General features: G+C 28.8%; 1 long non-coding RNA gene across 1 annotated transcript in view; it reads right to left on the reverse strand.

The window, feature by feature from the left end:
- LOC113380988 overlaps window positions 1–17,512 on the reverse strand; it is a 94,189-nt gene extending 76,677 nt beyond the window's left edge. Inside the window, exons 1-2 of the long non-coding RNA XR_003367503.1 lie at window positions 17,463–17,512; window positions 17,051–17,127 (exon numbers count right to left, since the gene is read on the reverse strand). This is a non-coding gene — a long non-coding RNA (uncharacterized LOC113380988). The remainder of the gene's footprint in view (window positions 1–17,050; window positions 17,128–17,462) is intronic.
- Between the last annotated feature and the right edge of the window lie 706 nt (window positions 17,513–18,218).

Raw genomic sequence — 18,218 nt, forward strand, 5'->3', positions numbered from 1 at the left:
AGTTAATGCAAATAAAATTGTATAGTGAATAATAAGCAATATGATCATTTGATTGTGGAAATGCGATTATTTGTAATTATAATTTCTATCTTTATAAAAAAAATTATTATAAAATATTTGTTTAGAAAAAATAAACATTATGATATGTCATTCCCATTTGCCCCGATTTGATGCCTGTCTACTATGATTCCACATAATAATTATAAAATATTATAAAAATAACTGCCAAACTAAACTTTTTTAAATCAATAAAAAGTTATTATTAATTAACTCAATCCGCGTATTGAGAACTTCTGATACAACTGATAATTTTATTTGTTACTTGTTAAGTGTGATTTGAAATTCCTGCAGTAAACAATAATTAGATCGTTAGCAGAACATCATTAACGATCCAATAATGAAAGTACAAATAGAAGTATTATTAGTACCAGGCCTATAGGTACGTTTTAGAGTCGCGACTGTATATTTACAGAAGAAATAAATGCGAGCTCGGGGCCTCTTCTCTTGCATGCCATGCGACAATTTGGATAATGTCTTCATTAAATACATGTAACTATATATATAGGGATTCATATATTATCGGACTAAAGGACACAAAATCGGAATTATTAATACAGGGCAGGACTTAGTTATACATATTTTTAATATAAGAACGAGGCACAAAGTTTGATTTGACTTGAAGTAATTATATTGCCAAAGCCAAACCAATTATATCACAACAAATAACTCATATCAAACATTGATCTGACTTTGTTCAGTAAAACTTCCAACTAATTCACCATTGTAGAAAAGTCGGAAGAATCAAGGTGATGGCTGATTACACATTTTTTTTCCTCTACTTACAAATATTGTTGTTAAAACATTCTTAACTTTAATAGTTGTTCAGATATTAGTAGTGGACCTTTTTACCCGCGGACCTTTAAGCCCTGCTTCACCCTATACCATGAACATCTGCCGTAGCGATGGATGCAATTTTATAAGTCTTCATGACAATTGTATTATCGGCAAAAGTTCCAATTATTACATTATTATTAGTCGGAATGTCGTGTGTGTATATGAGATACAAAAGTGGCCCTGAAACACTCTCTTGTGGAACTCCAGACTTGATATTACGAAATTTTGATGTTTTTGTTCCTACTCTATTTCAGAAAAATCTGTTTGTATTCTAATATCTACTGGTAGAAAATGAGCTTATAGTAAAAATAAACTTTAACCAAGATGATTTTTATTTTAAGAATGCCCAATTGAATTTTTATATATTCAATTCATAAAAATCTAGTTATTTTAAAGTTTTTAATTTTATACTCGATATTTTTTATTATGAAACTATTAAATATTTTTATCATTTTACAATTCTGATTAAATGTGCCAAATTTGATAAAACTTGCCAACACACTTTAGTGTCCTCTTTTAAAAAGAGAGCTTTTAAAAGTCGACCGATTTTAAAAATTTTAAATCCATAGTTCAACAAAAAATCTTGAAAATTTTGAAAACTTGGGCCAATTGTGTTACTATTTTTAACTGTGGTCCTAAAAACGTTATTCATGATTACGGTTCCAAAGTTTAACAAGACTAATAAAAATTAACCACAATAACCGAAAATAGTCACAATTCACCGAAGTTCTAGGTAGCACTTAAAAGCTAATAATTTCCAAAAAACGTGAGATAGTTCTAGTAATCGCAAAAAAATCAGGAATGAAAATTTTGCATATATTTATGTTTTAGATGTTTCTGAACATTATGGCATTCCTTAAATAAATTGATGTGCGCGTGTGTGTGTATGTTTGGATACAATATTTAATCCACGATATGAGGAGCACTAATCAACTTATTTGAATGATTCAAAAAACATTTGATTCGTATTTGATGTGCTGAGCGCTAAGAAAAACACTTTTTAAGAGAACCTAAGAAAAACACTTTTTAACAGATGTGCCTGCTTAGATTGATTCAAAAAATATTCGATTTGTATTGATTGAGTGAATAATTTATTACATTTTTGCAAAAGCAGGTATAGCGGTTTTGGAGATACGGGGCAAGGTTATCAAAGCAGGTCTACGATTTCGAAGAAAAGTTCAAAGAATGAGAGAACGGCGTGGCCGATTAGAGTGATTCAAGAAACATATTGCTTGTGTCTCAACGGTTAAAATTGAGGTAATGGATGGTTATTCATCTTTTTCTCTCTACTTTCGAATATTGTTGTTAAAAAATTCTATACTTTAATAGTTTTTAAGATATTAGTAGCGCTCTATCCTATACTGCGTATTTTGATTTAGTTCTTTTAACAAAGGTCGGCGCGCAAGTATAAACACTTATTATATTTAGATTTATAAAATAAGACCATGAAATTTACAGTATTACTAATTAATACATTTTTATTGATGATTGATTATTTTTATTTCGCATGTCTGATTTTTGAAAAAAAAATTAAAAACTGTATGGGAAGTTCCTGCAATTTTTTTAAGGCAAAATGCAATACACCACTAGTTAAATAAAAATTGTAATATTCTTAGGGTGTTATGTTATATTTCGAAAATCAAGGGATCATCTTGACCAATGTGTACTTTATGCAAAATATATATTTAAGCCCTAGACACAAAAATATTCAAGTTCTCATATACTATATGACATATACATAATGCCGAAAAAATTTCACATGTATTTTAATAATTAATTAATAATAATTTTTATACTTCGTCCCTGTATTTTAGGAAATACACACGCAGCATGCCGCTAACATGGCATAGCAATTAGCAAAGATTCTCTCAAGTCAAACAACAATAAAAAATGTATCTCGTACATGCGATTCCATTTCGTACCCGGTAATTATGCGCTAGAATTATGGCATATAAAAGTAAAAATCGAATGGGATTTTTCGATCAAATTTGTTTTAATAATCATGTTTGAACGGCATCACGGTCTTAATGACCTGAGTTCAGGTTGACAGAATTATAACGAAGTATGAACCCAAATGAAATATTATTAGGAAAAAAATTGATATATTTTATATATCATTTTTTGCATTAATAAAATTGTATAACAAAGATTTTAATTTCAGTATATTTGAATTCAAAGGTTGATGTCCCAATTGTAAATAAAAGTTTTAACATGAGTGCAATAAATAATAAAATTCAGAAGTTATATAATAATTGGGTATGTTATAAAAATGCGGTTTATAAAATTTATGCTTTGATTAATTCGTAGTATTGAAATAATAAATGTTTTAGTTTTTTTCATTTTCTTACTTTAACATGTCACTCATTTGGCATTTTGCAAATGATTAGTGCAGAAAAGTAAGTACTACTAAATATTCATAATATAATAATAATATTCCTTGATGTTTTTATGATATTTTCATACTGCTATTTGCATTAAATATACTGTTGAATAAAAATGTTTAAAAGAATAGATGTTTACAATATAAATAATATCATGATTGGAACTCTAAATTCATGTACCCCAAAACTATTTGTTGATAGGCGCTACAAAATCTTCCTGAATTTTGACCAAACCAATTTATAATTTCAAACTAAAAAGACAATAATCATTTGGAAAATTGAGTGATTTAGGGTTATTTTTAGATCTGAAAATTTACAGAGTTAGAAATAGTTTAGACCAGGGCTTCTCAAACTTTTGTCATTTGCGACCCCATTTATGATAACGAGCTTTATGACGACCCCATTTGTGATTGCGAGTTTTTTGACAATTAAAGAAAGAGGAATTAATATTTTTTAAATGATTTATTTATTAGGTAACAATAAGCATATGAAAATATATAATTTTAAAAATTGTTGTAAAACATACAAAAATCTAGATGCGGTGTTATTAAATGATATGCATATTTGATATTAAAATTTTTTCCCGACGCCATAATTTTCCTATGTGGTCGCGATCCATAGTTTAGGAAGCCATGGTTGATATAATTAAAGTTTTTTATAATGAATCTTTAATGAATGCGATGATCGGATATCAAAATTATTTATTTATCTGTAAAATTAGAGTTTGATAATGATATATCAAAGATACAATTCAACTAATCTCCTAGGCTAATAAGAACTTTTTACTGAAAATATATTTCTAGTAGGAAATGTAAAAAAGTCTATATTTTATTAAAAAATACATAATAAAAAATTCACTCTTAAAATCTGCAATTGTACTCGCGTTTGCAAATGTCTCACTTTTGACCGCCTCCAACTCCAAAATCGCCTATTTGAAAATCTATTACTAAAAATATATTTCTTGTATAAAACGTAAAAAAGACTATATTTACTTAAAAATATATAATAACAAATTTACTCTTAAAATCTGAAATTGTACTGGCGTTTGCAATTGTCTTATTTTTGACACACTCCAACTCCAAAATCTCATATACGAAAATCTATTACTGAAATTATATTTCTAGTATAAAACGTAAAACATACTATAATTTTTAAAGAAATACATGCATCTTATACAATACATAATAACAAATTCACTCTTAAAATTTGATATTGTACTCGCGTTTGCATATGTCCCTTGTTTGAACAATTTCAACTCAAAAATTCCTATTTGAAAATCTAATACTTAAAATATATTTCAAGTTTCTACGAAACATAAAAAATACTATATATTCTTAAGAAAAAATACATAAACCTAAAATACATAATAACAAATTCACTTTTAAAATCTGAAAATGTACTAGCGTTTGCAAATGTCTGATTTTAGACCACTTCCAACTCCAAAATCTCCTATTTGAAAATGTATTGTCTCTTTTAGAAAAACTAGAAAATAATTGTATCATCTAATTAATTTTCTCAAAAACGTAGCAAAATGGTAAATATATTTGCTCGATCCCAAGTATCACTCACCTATACTTAACCACAAAGGTTCACTTCTTGGTGAATTTAATTTCAAGTTCAATTCCCTTTATTCGAATATTCAAAATAATATCACCTACCTCGAACAATCAGTTACTATCGAAATGCATCTTAAGAAAAAAGCAAACCAAAAACATAAATGTAATAGAGCCATAACAATAAACCCAGAATTAAATAACAAAATTCTCGTCCAAAATCACAAGAGCCGCACGCTCGCCCCCGAGCAGTAACGCACGAAAAAAATTATTGTATCGAGCAAAAGACGATTAATATAAGAATAAAGAAATATTTCAAGTTTCAATTGCCAAGTAACTCATACGAATATTGCAAAAAACTGCAAAGTGTTGATATGCAATTACGGTTTGCATTAAATCACTAACTAGTTGGAAATAACTCGAATTACGATGCCAACAGTAGCAGACACACGACACGAACAAATCGAGAATGAATCTGAATATTTTATTAATATCAAAGTGGACTGACGACAAGTCGTTTGATAGCATTGAAGGACATGGAATGATAATCAAATTCGAAAGCTCGACTTTAAAGGTTGATCGATTTACATGATAATAAATTGTAATCTGCCCGAAGGCAGGTCCATGTTATGAGCGCACCACAAATCAATGATTTTCTTCCTCTACCTTGTTTACTATTTCCTTTACAGTTTATTTGCTATTATTTTTTTTTATTTATTTTTCATAGCAAGCTATACAAAATACATTCAGCTATATATTGTTACAGGTATATATTATTTGACTGAGTGAGAAGGATCGATATCCTTCCTAGGTGTTATGTGATATTTTGTAGTAAATCATTGCAGATTCTTTTTTTTTGAGACGCTTTGATGATAAAGGCTTGAGCAGATCTAACGCTAATTCATTTGGATGACGACTTAGACGAGCTTTGTATCTGGCGCAGTAAAGACTAATTTCTTCTTCTATAGTTCGAATTCTGAGATCTTGATGTATCAACCAATTGGGAACGTATTTTGGAGCGTTCACGATTTCTTTCAGAATTTTATTTTAGAACCTTTGTAGAATAGTTATGTTCGATTAACTGGCCGCACCCCATAGTTGTAGACTGTAGGACCATATTGGTTTAATAATTGTCTTGTATATTAGGAGTTTATTTTCTATTGTGACTTGTGATTTCCAGCACATTAACCAATTAATAATGACCATTAATCACTTCATATTCGTTTTTATAAATATTCTTTTCCAAACTTCTGCTTCCATGCTTCCTGGTCCTGTGCTTTGGCTTTCAGTTCTCTATATTTCCCCTTCTTGCGAAAGTCGTCAACCATCTGCATTCTTCTTCTTTCCAGTCCTTCTATTTTGTCTTCGACGACGTCATGTGGAAGACACTCTTTTTGCGGAATGGGTCCGATCCTGTTTTCTTATCAATTAACATGTACACAATTATATTAAGACTTTGTAAAACTTGTAGAAATGTGGCCTGTACTTGATTAATAACTATTAAATAGAAAAAAATACTTTGCGTTAGATGGTTAAGCAACAAATCCACTGAGCAATTTCAAGCCTTTCATTTGCGATCCCTGGTCGACATTGGGACATCTTCTTGGTACACGCGCAAATAAAATAAAGCAGCCTTAAGCCATCATCTTTAACTGCTCTTGGTATATTATTTCAATTGGCATTTCGGCCTATAACCAAATTATACCATGCAAAATTACTGCCAATTATTGATTCATCGCGCCTACTTAAGCACCGGACGACTCCCATCTTATTCCAATTGTACCCGCGCCACATTACCATTCATCCACTAAGATAATGCAAGGAATGTTTTTATGAGATTTTTCAGTTGCAATTCTGAATATTGATTAGAAGCCAATGTTTTAGAAGATTTTACGACAATTTTTTTGAAAGCCACGGGCACAATGTATAAAATCCTCCATCCTCCATCCTTTATCCTTAATGAATGTGTAAATGAAGTAAGTGTGTTGAAATACACAAGGTTGCTAAAGGCATTTCACTAAAGAAAAGGTTTATAAAAATACTAAAACACGAAAAAGAAAAATTTTAAATGTTATATGCAGAAGCGATTAATTAGTCTAGGTAGAATAAGTATATTAATAAGGCTGGGCTAATAATCATAAAATACTCCTCAGCCAGGTTTACGAATAGGTTTTGCATACAGGTATTTATAAATTTTGAAGATTTTTTCACTTCAAATTTTATCTATTAAGTTATCTTTAGCAATAACACTCGAATGTAAAATTCCATTTCATAATTATATTAACTTCGTTCGTCTCATCTCTAATATTTACTTAAGTCAATTGAGCGTTTTGTGTCTGAATTTTTGTACTGTGCTCCAAATTGTATGAAATTTTGGAATTAGGTTTATCTTACTTTCAAGTTCAAACGTGAGAATAATTTAGACTTCTTTGCCACTTTCCGAGGGGATAACATCACTCTTAGTGGTATTTTTTTCTAAATAACGTCGGATATCGATTAAAGAACCAATTATAAGAAAAAATTTCTCGTTTAATGTCTCTAATTACACTTTCGACAATATTCATCTCAATATGTCTCTCACAACATATAATCTACTCATACATATTATTCCGATTCGATATTTATATGCCATGCTATTTACGTCAACAATTATACAAAACTCAGAAGAAATTTTAATTGATCAACTGAATCTTTTAGACCATTTTCAATTCTCATATTAGTATTTTTTGTACGTACTATAAAAACACGTCTCTAGATATCAAAAGTTCATCAATTCTTTATATCATTAGCAGAAAGCTGATAGCATTAAAAACCTATTAATAAAATTTCTAATGAACTTCGTACAAAAATAGTAAAAACAAAACGTAATTAATCAATATGTAAAACCTTAGTTCAAATGACCACAAAATATTAAATTTTCGGTTAAAAAAATAAGTACCAAGCAAATAGTCTGTACAAGACAACAAAAGAAAAAGTAAATAAATTATGACAAATACAGCTAACTACAAATAGTTATTGAATTATCGAGAATACAAGTGTCCAAATCAATTAAAAATAAATTATAATAAATAAATTATCTAAAAAATGATCAAGTCATCAGAAACAACTTCTATTTAAAAGAGGTTCAATACACACAATAAATCTCTTTTTAGAAGACACTGGATGGTTGGTCTAAATCTATTCGATATATTTTATTTTTAGAATTTCTTTAATACTGATGATTTTTAATTGGATGAATCAACCAGAAAATGGCTATTTCCACTTGGAGACATATTTCATACATTGCTACATATTTTTTTATTTTGCATGACTATCTATTTCACATCGTACTCATCCTTTTTCCTGTGAAATAGATTAATATTCAGAATGATTTATAGCTATTTCCACAATTACTTAAAATTATGGAACGCCTTTATTCTTCAGTGCATGTATCAAAAATACAGAACCCACCCACTTTCATTAACTTCTAAATCGTTCTACAAATACTTTTATATAAAAATCTGTTTCTTTTCTTAATATAATTTTTTTATTCAAATACATGAGTCCTGGCTACCGGCCCGCTACCTCGTCCTATTAATGTATCCGCTGGTAGATCATTTATTTTTTACGGGGGTTGTCTAATTTTGATACGGAACGATTTTTTTGATAGATTTTTGTTAAAGAATTTTTTCATCGGAATAGAAATCAGGGATTGTTCCAATCCACTTTACAAAATCATGCATGTGAAATTTGACTGATGGGAATATGAAATAATGTGACTAAAATAAGTCAGGTATCATGATAAGTAATGAATAAAAAATATTTTGAATCTTACCATTAAATAAACTTCTAATACAAATCAAAGTTAATATTCTAATACTAATCAAATACAACAAATCAATAGCTTATTTTGAGTCATAAATTGTCCATTACATTTATCATCAATCATAAAGAATAGTTATCACCAATCACAAAGGAATGTCACAGGAACTTAATTTTTAGTACATTTGTTTTTGTATTTAATGAGTTGATGATAATGATATTTTCTTGCTTAATGTTGACAAGTCTAATTTTGTTTTAAATTAATACTGATCAAACTATCTTTTAATTATATAATTTGAATTTCATTATACTACCTCATTGTCCTTCTTTATATCATCTCTTTCAACAAAGAGTAAATATTAAATCGCGGTTGTTCTAATAGATTTTATCCTGTCACTTTCAACTTCGAAAGGATTTTTACATTTGTGATAATTATAGTTTGCCTATAATTAAATTATTGTTATAGGTTATAATAAAAAATCACTCTGGCGCTTGGAGTGTTTTCTTATGAAAGCAAATAAACGTGGGAACTTTGCGCTCAGAAATTATTTACGTCATGTGTATGTCAATTGTTGGGCGCTTGAAGTTTTAATTATATGAATAATAATGTAGGCACACAGGTAAAAGGATGCGTGTGTTTCTATATTTTTGTAATAATTGATGATCAGATTTTGGAAATATTTTAGGACCAAAAGATACAGAATCTTATATTTTTCCCATCTATTCTATTTTTAACCTTCCGTAAAGTAAGTTATTGTAATCGTCCAAAAATCGAAATTGAAAATTTTTGCATTTCTCGACGTTTTGAAGGTTCCTGAACATTTTGGCATACCTCAGAGAAAATTGATATGTGTGTGTATATGTATGTATGTATGGATACAATTTTTCGGTCACGTTTTTGGGCGCACGGATCAACCGATTTGAATGGTTCAAAAAAAATTCAATTCCTATTGATAGGTAGATGTGCTGATTGGTTTTTGGCTAAGGCAGCCGTTTTGGAGATACAAAGCAAAGAATGCAGAAAATATAAATCGAGTTTTTGAGAGATCGGGGCATCGGATTTGAATCTCAAAAATTTGAGTGTTTTTTAAAATATATCGTCGAAAGGTAAAATTTTTGAACACATACCCATAATACTTTATCCAATTTTTGTATCAAACCATGAAGAAGTTATTATGGTCTACAATTTTTGAAAATCGATTTAGTTTTTTGGATATTTTCAAAGTTTACCTATTCAAGAACATGAGTACAAGAGGATTTTTCAAAATTTAAGTTATTTTTGGAGATAGAGCTGTTTGATCACGATAATCCTCCTATGTTTCCTTCGAAAAATCTGATTTTCGATACGATACCCACGATTTCTTAGCTTCTACAGATCCGATGTGCTTGAAATTTTTACAGAGTCTTTTTAAAGACCTCTCTTTTAAATCTTCACTTGATAAACTGCGCTCATCCTTAAATTCCGATTTTAACTATTTTTTTTAAAAAAATGTGAATATCATAAAAAGTTGTAAAAAAAAACTTGTTTTTAGCAGACAGTCGCAATTTTGTAAAAATAATACTTTTAACTTATTCGTGGTTAATACAAAACTGATATTATTATAGATCAGGGCTTCTTAAACTATGGATCGCGACCCCAAGTGGAGTTGCTAGAGATTGTAAGGTCAAATGTATCTATATTATTTTGTAATATCACGATTTTTGTATGTCTTACAACTAATTGTGCATGTGTATATTATTTAATTACCAAATAAATAAAACATCCAAAAATATTAATTTCTTATTTTTTATATTTGTGTGGGTTTGTCAAGAAACTTGCAATCGTCAAAAAATTCGCAATCATAAATGATGTCGCGAATAACAAAATTTTAAGAAGCCCTGTTCTAGATCATATATATATATATATATATATATATATATATATATATATATATATATATATATATATATATATATATATGTTTTAGATTATTTTGAGGGCTGAAATAATGCTTATGGTCATGCTCCAATTTTTTTATTACTATTTAAAATTTATACATAACTTGTTAAAAAATATAGTAAAAATATTGTTAAGTCGAGATATCATAAAATTATCAAACCAGATATTCTGGCAAAACAAACTTCTCATATATAGTTTTATACAACAATCAAAATCATTCACTAATACAAGCAGTAATAAATTTTCTCCTTGAATCATTTTATGAATATGTATCCTATACCCCCCTACTTCAGTAACCATGAGACTCTTATATGAATCAAATGAGAATCAACATGAATGAGATAAGAAATGCGTATATACTACGTGAAGTAAGACTGACTCCGGTTGTAAATTCATTCAAGACGCCTCGGTGTAAAGTTACATGTAGGATTCTTGTCGTGGGGACATGGAAATAACATGTGTAATCCAATAGGACTTTGGAAATTAAGATGTACTAGAAATTTAGATTATAAAGATCGATATAAGATAATGTATGTCAAATAAGAAAACAATGTTAACCAGATTGTTGTATAAAGATAGTTCTATTAGATCAATTTATGAATGATGGAGTCAGTGGGCAGTGATCGGTAAATTGAGTTGTTTTTGGGTGTGTTAGAGAAAATTATTTGATTTTATGGATTTTGAGCTAGTTACATAGATCGTCAACACTAAATTGCAAAATCATTTTGTTTCACAATTACCTTTCTTTTTAGCATTTCACCATTTTTACAACTTTTGATGAACCTTGTCAAAAACAGTAGGAGAGACAGGGTATGCCACATTTTGATCAGCAAAAATTTAATTAATTTACAAGACAGCTAGAAAAAAAGTAGTAATGCAAGAATTTGTCTACGAGGAAATACTCAAATACTGTCCTTAAATAGGAAGGATTAGTCCTAAAATCAAACCATACAAGATAAGGGCGAGCGTCACAACCGTCCACACCCGATGACTTTTGGCTCTAAAAAAGCAATTCGGTCTGCAGATCATGTTAATGTAGGACGCGGACTCAATGCAATAATGGAAACTTGTTTGAACAAACATAATTTGTCTTTCAACCTTTGAACCCCATCTCAAAATCAGTATAGTTTAGCTGTAATGAAAACTATCACTGTAGTAATCTAGCACAACCGTACCCATACTCTTACATTTTAATGGTAATGCTAACATTTGTCTACGAGGAAATGCAGAAATACTGTCCTTAAATAGGAAGGATTAGTCATAAAATCAATTCATACAAGAAAAAGGCGAGTGTCACAACCGTCCACACCTGATGACTTTTGGTTCTAAAAAAGCAATTGCACTGCACGTGCAAGTGCACAACCGAGCACTTTCGGCTCTTCAAGCATGCCAGTCTACAGATCATGTTAATGTAGGGCGCTGACTCAATGCAATAATGGAAACTTGTTCGAACAAAAATACTTTTTCTTTTCCTCTTTGAACCCCATCCCAAAATCAGTATAGTTTAGCTGTAATGACAACTGTCACTCTCACCTGGCACAACCGCACCCATTTTTACCTTAACTTTTTTAAATCAGGACCTCTCAAAGCCCATTACATAAATCCATTTACCTTTATACATCACTATATTTAAGTTTAACATCTCAATTCAGCAGAACAATATTAATTTCGATTTGTTCGCAAGTAAAGGGCGACCGTGTTGCGTCCGACTAAATTTATTGTGTCCGAGATAAAGCGCGAGAGAATTGAGACAGGTTTACTGCATATACGCGAGCATTATGCGATTCAGGTGTCGTCAACCTTTCATAAAAAATTAGTAGTTATTTATAAAGAAATATCCTAGAAAAGCATATCTAATAAATGCTTAATTAACAGCAATCTGTACCAACTTGATGTGAACATTCCGTTTTAGATCTCACAAGTGGAACCTCAGGTTTACTCTTTTGGGATTTTGATGAAACTTTGATAGTGATAGAGTTGATAGTCAAACCAAACGCTTTAAAATATTAGAGGTATATGAGAAGGTTTTATTATAAAATCTTAATCCAAAATTTTTATTTGAGATATTTATTATTATCTAACTTAATTCAAAAAGTAAATTTTCCTTCTTGAAATAATATTGATATACTTTATAAGATAATATTCAACTCAATACTAACTGTAGAGGGCGTCCATTATTCACGTAAGGCTTTTAGAAGAAGGGGAGTGATTTGACCCAAAATTACGAATAAATCACGTTGGAGATGGAGGGGTCTAACAAGGGTCACAAATTTTACGATTTTTTCGTAAACTCGAAAAACTTGTTCGAAAAATTTTACGTTACTAAAAATACACATTGGGGTAAGGGTGGTAATTTTAAATATCAAGACATATCACCAAGGGGGGAGGAGGAGATGTTCCAAAATACCTGAAAAATCGATCACGTGATTAATGGACGCCCCCTAAAGTTTATGTAGATGACGCTGTTTTATCAAAATCAAAACTTCCAGTAGGTAAGTTACATTAATTGCAAATAAGTAGAAATTAAATTTTTTTAGATATCTTTACTTTTAGAGCATGCTGAACATTTTAGCACACCTTAGAAAATATGGATGCATATGTGTTTGTGTGTGAAATATGTAAATATGTATGTTTGGATACGATTATTTATCAACGATTTTTACAATATAATTGATTTCGATGGATACCCTAATTAGAATTGTATTATGTTTACATCCCCTGATTAATCCATTGGGCACTTCCTTTTGTCGAGACCTCTGACTATAGATCCGAGATCAGAGATCCAAGATCGTGTGATTTATTAGTGATTCGCGACGCAGAGTAATTGGATTTCGATTCACACAATAATTTTTAGGACGTGATATCTGTGCGAGACCGTTTTCTTATCAGACATTGTTTATCTTATGTGAATATTGCTGGTACAGGGAAAAATGTATTGGATTTTGCAGTAAATACTTTGAAAGAAATTATATTTAAAACTATACAGAAATTGCTTTGAAATATTATCTCACGAACTAAAAAAATGGATAGTATATAGGACATAAAAATAGCTTTAGAAAATTCTCTAGAATATTCAATTTTTTTTCAATTAATGCACGAAGACTCCGGCATAACAATAAATGATAAAATACGAAAAAATACGAATACATTTAGACAATTACAAAAGCAGCCTCGAAGTTCATCCAAACTCACTTGTCAGAAAAATACTCCACAAATAGTACTAGGCAAGATAAAAAAAATATATTACATTAAATATTTTATTTTCATCATTTCTGCTAACTGGTCAGAAGATTTTTCATTTTTAAAGTCATTTTACTACAGTTTTACTTGTTGTCCATTCCAGGACAGGTGTAAAAATTACTATATGATGGAGAAAAAAAAAATCTCAAAACTATTATGAAATCTACAATTTTAATTTATACGGTTTTATTATCTTAATTTATTAAATTAAATATGCCTTTGCAATTCTATTCTGAAAATAACAAAATCGCGCCTTACCTTACCTTACAAAACCTGACCTTACCTGACGCAGGTTCAGTAAGCGAATGAAGGAAGAGTCAAGAAATAAAGATGGAATAATATACGTCGGTCTTCGACTTTGGCATTATCCCAAAAAAGCGGTAGAAAAATACCTTAGAAGAAATAGAAAGAAAAGACGGAATAACATCACAATATCAGACAAAATAGACGCCACATCAACGACCAGTAAGATTCATATAGTAAATCAATGATAAAATAAATCATATGAAATTAACATAGGATTACGTTCATTAATCTCCCAATTCATCATTGTAGATATGTGTTGTATTTTGCTGTTTTTCAAAAATTTGTTAATTAGTCCTTTTATTTATTTTATTTATTTCTATACCATAGGCAGGGTAAAATAGGACAAACCAGGTGGAAACAGGTACAATTTTTAATTTATAATATAGTAATAATATCTACATTATCCAATCATAACGAAATACAAATTTCAAGGGCTCATTTTTTACAAAGACCATATTGCATTCAACCTGGATCAGGTACTTCGCAAGAAATTTTTACCAGCAGTTAGAATGACTATTAATTTAATTTATCTCTTGCAAAATTGTTTTTTTTAACTTAATTTACTTTTTTAATAAATATTTTCAATATTTAATCATTATGAAATACAAATTTCAAGGGCACATTTTTTACAAAGATCATACTGCATTCTGCATTCAACCTGGATGAGGTTTCTTGTTAGAAATATTTACCAGCAGAGTATTGGGATAATTATTAATTTAACTTATCTCTTGTAAAATTGCTTCAATAAACTTAATTTAGTTTTATATTTAATATTTTCTTATTGTTTACACAGTTGCCAGTGTAAAGATTTAGTTGATCCGTTTTACATCATCCAAATGTAAGCTTTTATAAAGACTATATAAAAAAACTGTATAACTATCTTAAAAATAACAATTCATCTTATAAAACAACGAATACTTAAGAATTATATTTATGTATGATAATCTCAAAGCCAAGAAAATACCAACGAATATAATAACTTTTGTAACGAATATTGGTACATGGCTGATAAATTCCTGATTAAGGTAATGTTTGGTTACATATCTTTTGATTTCTACTATAAAATAGTACGTTAAAGTATTTAACTCTTTACTTGGTTTTGAAATAATGGTGGTGTAACATTTTCCTCCCGGACCTTAAAACCTCATCTAGCCTATGTATAAAAATTTAAAAATATATTTAAGAGACCTTACAGATATATTATTGAAATAGATAAATAAAAAATTAATTTAATTTGCAGCAATGGAATACTCCGTACATTTAAGAAGGAACCAAAATGTTAACTAATTGAATTTTTATATTTATTTATTTATTTTATTACGTAGAACACTCAAATTATTTAAGAGAAATCAAAAAAATTAACTAAGATTTTTTTTAAATTTAATACGAATTTATTTATTATATTTAAAAATCATTTTTAAAAAATCGATAAAAAACTTAATTAATAATAATATTAATAATAATAATATCTATTGCAAGGTAACAATTTATAAAATTTTTAGAAATTGAAATAGATAAATAAAAATTTAATTTTTTTTTTTATTTTTTTTTATTATCTCTTTGATTTACAACTGTCCAGTAAAGGACATTCAATAAATTTGATGAATTTAGAATAGTCGGCCGAAAAGAGACATTGTATACTGCAAGGGCATGTTGGAAAAAACCACTCAGTAGTTGTTGTTTCATTCGATATAAATTTCACAATATTTTATTGATAATTATATAATTTTAACAATTTACTTATGGAATAATTTCTTATAAATAATGATTAAGTTATTTCCATTTTTTATCAGGAGAGTTGATGGCTTAAATCCAGTGGCGCTTTTCTTTTCAATCTTCTTGGATAGTTCTCTGTTATCAAAAATTTAAATTGTATTATTTTTGTCAAATTTTATGAACATATTCAATAACAATGAATATGTTGAAAATGTGTATAAAATAGTAAAAATGTAAATATATATGAAGAAAGCATAGTTTAATACTTATAAACATCACATCAATTTTAATCAATTTTGGATTCACATTAGATTCTTACCAAAGTCGCTGGCCTACACACTAATACGCAACTGCATTAGTGTGATATTCGTACAACTGCATTTTCGGACTCTTACGCGTGCTGTGAGACCGAGAGAGCTTAACACGGAAACGTGGAAGTCGGAAAGTATATAAGCATACAACGACATTGTTCAGTCAATAGTAGTGCATTTAATAGCTTCCAATTACAACACTATGCAATTTGCTGGCTTCCGCAAAATTAGACGTTATATTGGAATCAGAGGTTGATTCGAGGATTAAATGATATTTTACATATCGACTGAAACTATTTTAGATACTAATAATGGTATTTTATTGACATTGTCTTGATGTCATGTGCTACTGGTAAAAATTGGAAATGTCAACCGATATGAAGACAGTCGACTGAACACTTTGGAATTGTACAAACGAGTGAATAGCGGTGGTAAGTGCATTTTTATTGAAAAAAGAAAAAGAAACTAAATTGAGCCCATATTTGGTACAAGTATTTCTTCTGCACAATGTCATCACAATAGGATTCAAAGACTATGACGAAACAATGATATAATAAAGGTGATTGACGACTAAAAGTAAAATAACTAAAATCAAGAAAAACGAGTTGTTAACAATAATAAGTGTTTCAAAAAATAGTATTCCATATTATAGATTAAAAAAGAACTTGAATAGGACCACTTTTTAAAAAGAATGTTCACTACACTGATAAAGAAATCAATGAATAAACCTCAAAAAACTCAATACGCCTTCAATATAAATGCAATATCAACAGAACAATAGCGGAACCATAAAGCTTAACAGAATCTCAGATTTAAGTAGCAAAATTAAATTTGTTCCAAAAAAATTATTTAAAAATGTAAAGCATTCTAAAATTTTAGAATGAAAAAGATTGATAAAATAACACTAACCTTTTTAACCAGTATGTAGCTATCAGTAGTGCAGGATTACCTGCAGTCTACAGCCCAGCATATCCAAATGATAAGACCTATATTAAACAAACAAAATAATAAGATATAAAAATAATATGAAATAAAATTATAGTTATTTTGATCAAAGTGAAAACAGTGAAAAAACTTTAAAATGCTAAATTATAAAAAATGTAGGTAATTAGATTTTGACAAATATCTATTACAATAAAGCTATGTAGTACTTAATCAAAAATGTGCTACATTCAGCTAAAATTTGAACTCTCAACCGACTAGAGACTAATATAATCTCAGAATGAAATATAACAAAATAAAATTTTTCCAAGAAATTATTTTAAAATAATAATGCTTACTGAAATTTTCGAATGAAAAAGATTGATAAATTAATACTTACCTTTTTATACCCAGCAATACAGGATTACAAACAATCTACAACCTGATACTAGATAACAGTCAAAAACCAGAACCTATATTAAATAAAATCATTATTATAAGATATGAAAAGAATATGAAAAAAAATTATATTGATCAAATTGACAAATATGAATGAACTCTAAAATGCTAAATTATTTATAAAAAATGTAGGTAATTAAATTTTAACAAATGTATACAAGGTCTACTACAACTACTATATAAAAATAGTAAAATCAAATTTATAAAATAAATCTATTTTAAAACAAAAATGCATACTAAAAATTTCGAATTAAGTTTGATAAAATGATACTAACCTTTTTAACCAGCAATACAGGATTACCAGCAATATACAACAGCAAGATCTATCCTAAATAAACTGATTATAACAAGATATAAAAACAATGATAAAAATATGTGAAAAAAAATTGCCGATTAAATATAGCTAATTCAAAATCAAGTAACTTTAGAAAAAAGGTTTGAAGCAGGTGTCTGAATATGATAGATAAACATGAACTTAAAATTTAATTAAAAATTTAAAATACCAGATAAACTTACGGCGAATAAAGAACTAAATAATGAAAACTGAAATTTAATTGAAGTTAAACTGAATAAAATGTGTTATAAAAAAGTGATCATGATTGAAAATTTCGACTATATCCGGGCGTAGCTTTGGACTGAGGGACACTTCTTGATATGTTATTCAACACTTCACTCACTATAATACACACTATGCACT

The sequence above is a fragment of the Ctenocephalides felis genome, unplaced genomic scaffold (genome assembly GCF_003426905.1).
Source record: "Ctenocephalides felis isolate EL2017-DRISC unplaced genomic scaffold, ASM342690v1 CF-g0.4_SCAFFOLD_02511, whole genome shotgun sequence".
Classification (NCBI taxonomy): domain Eukaryota; kingdom Metazoa; phylum Arthropoda; class Insecta; order Siphonaptera; family Pulicidae; genus Ctenocephalides; species Ctenocephalides felis.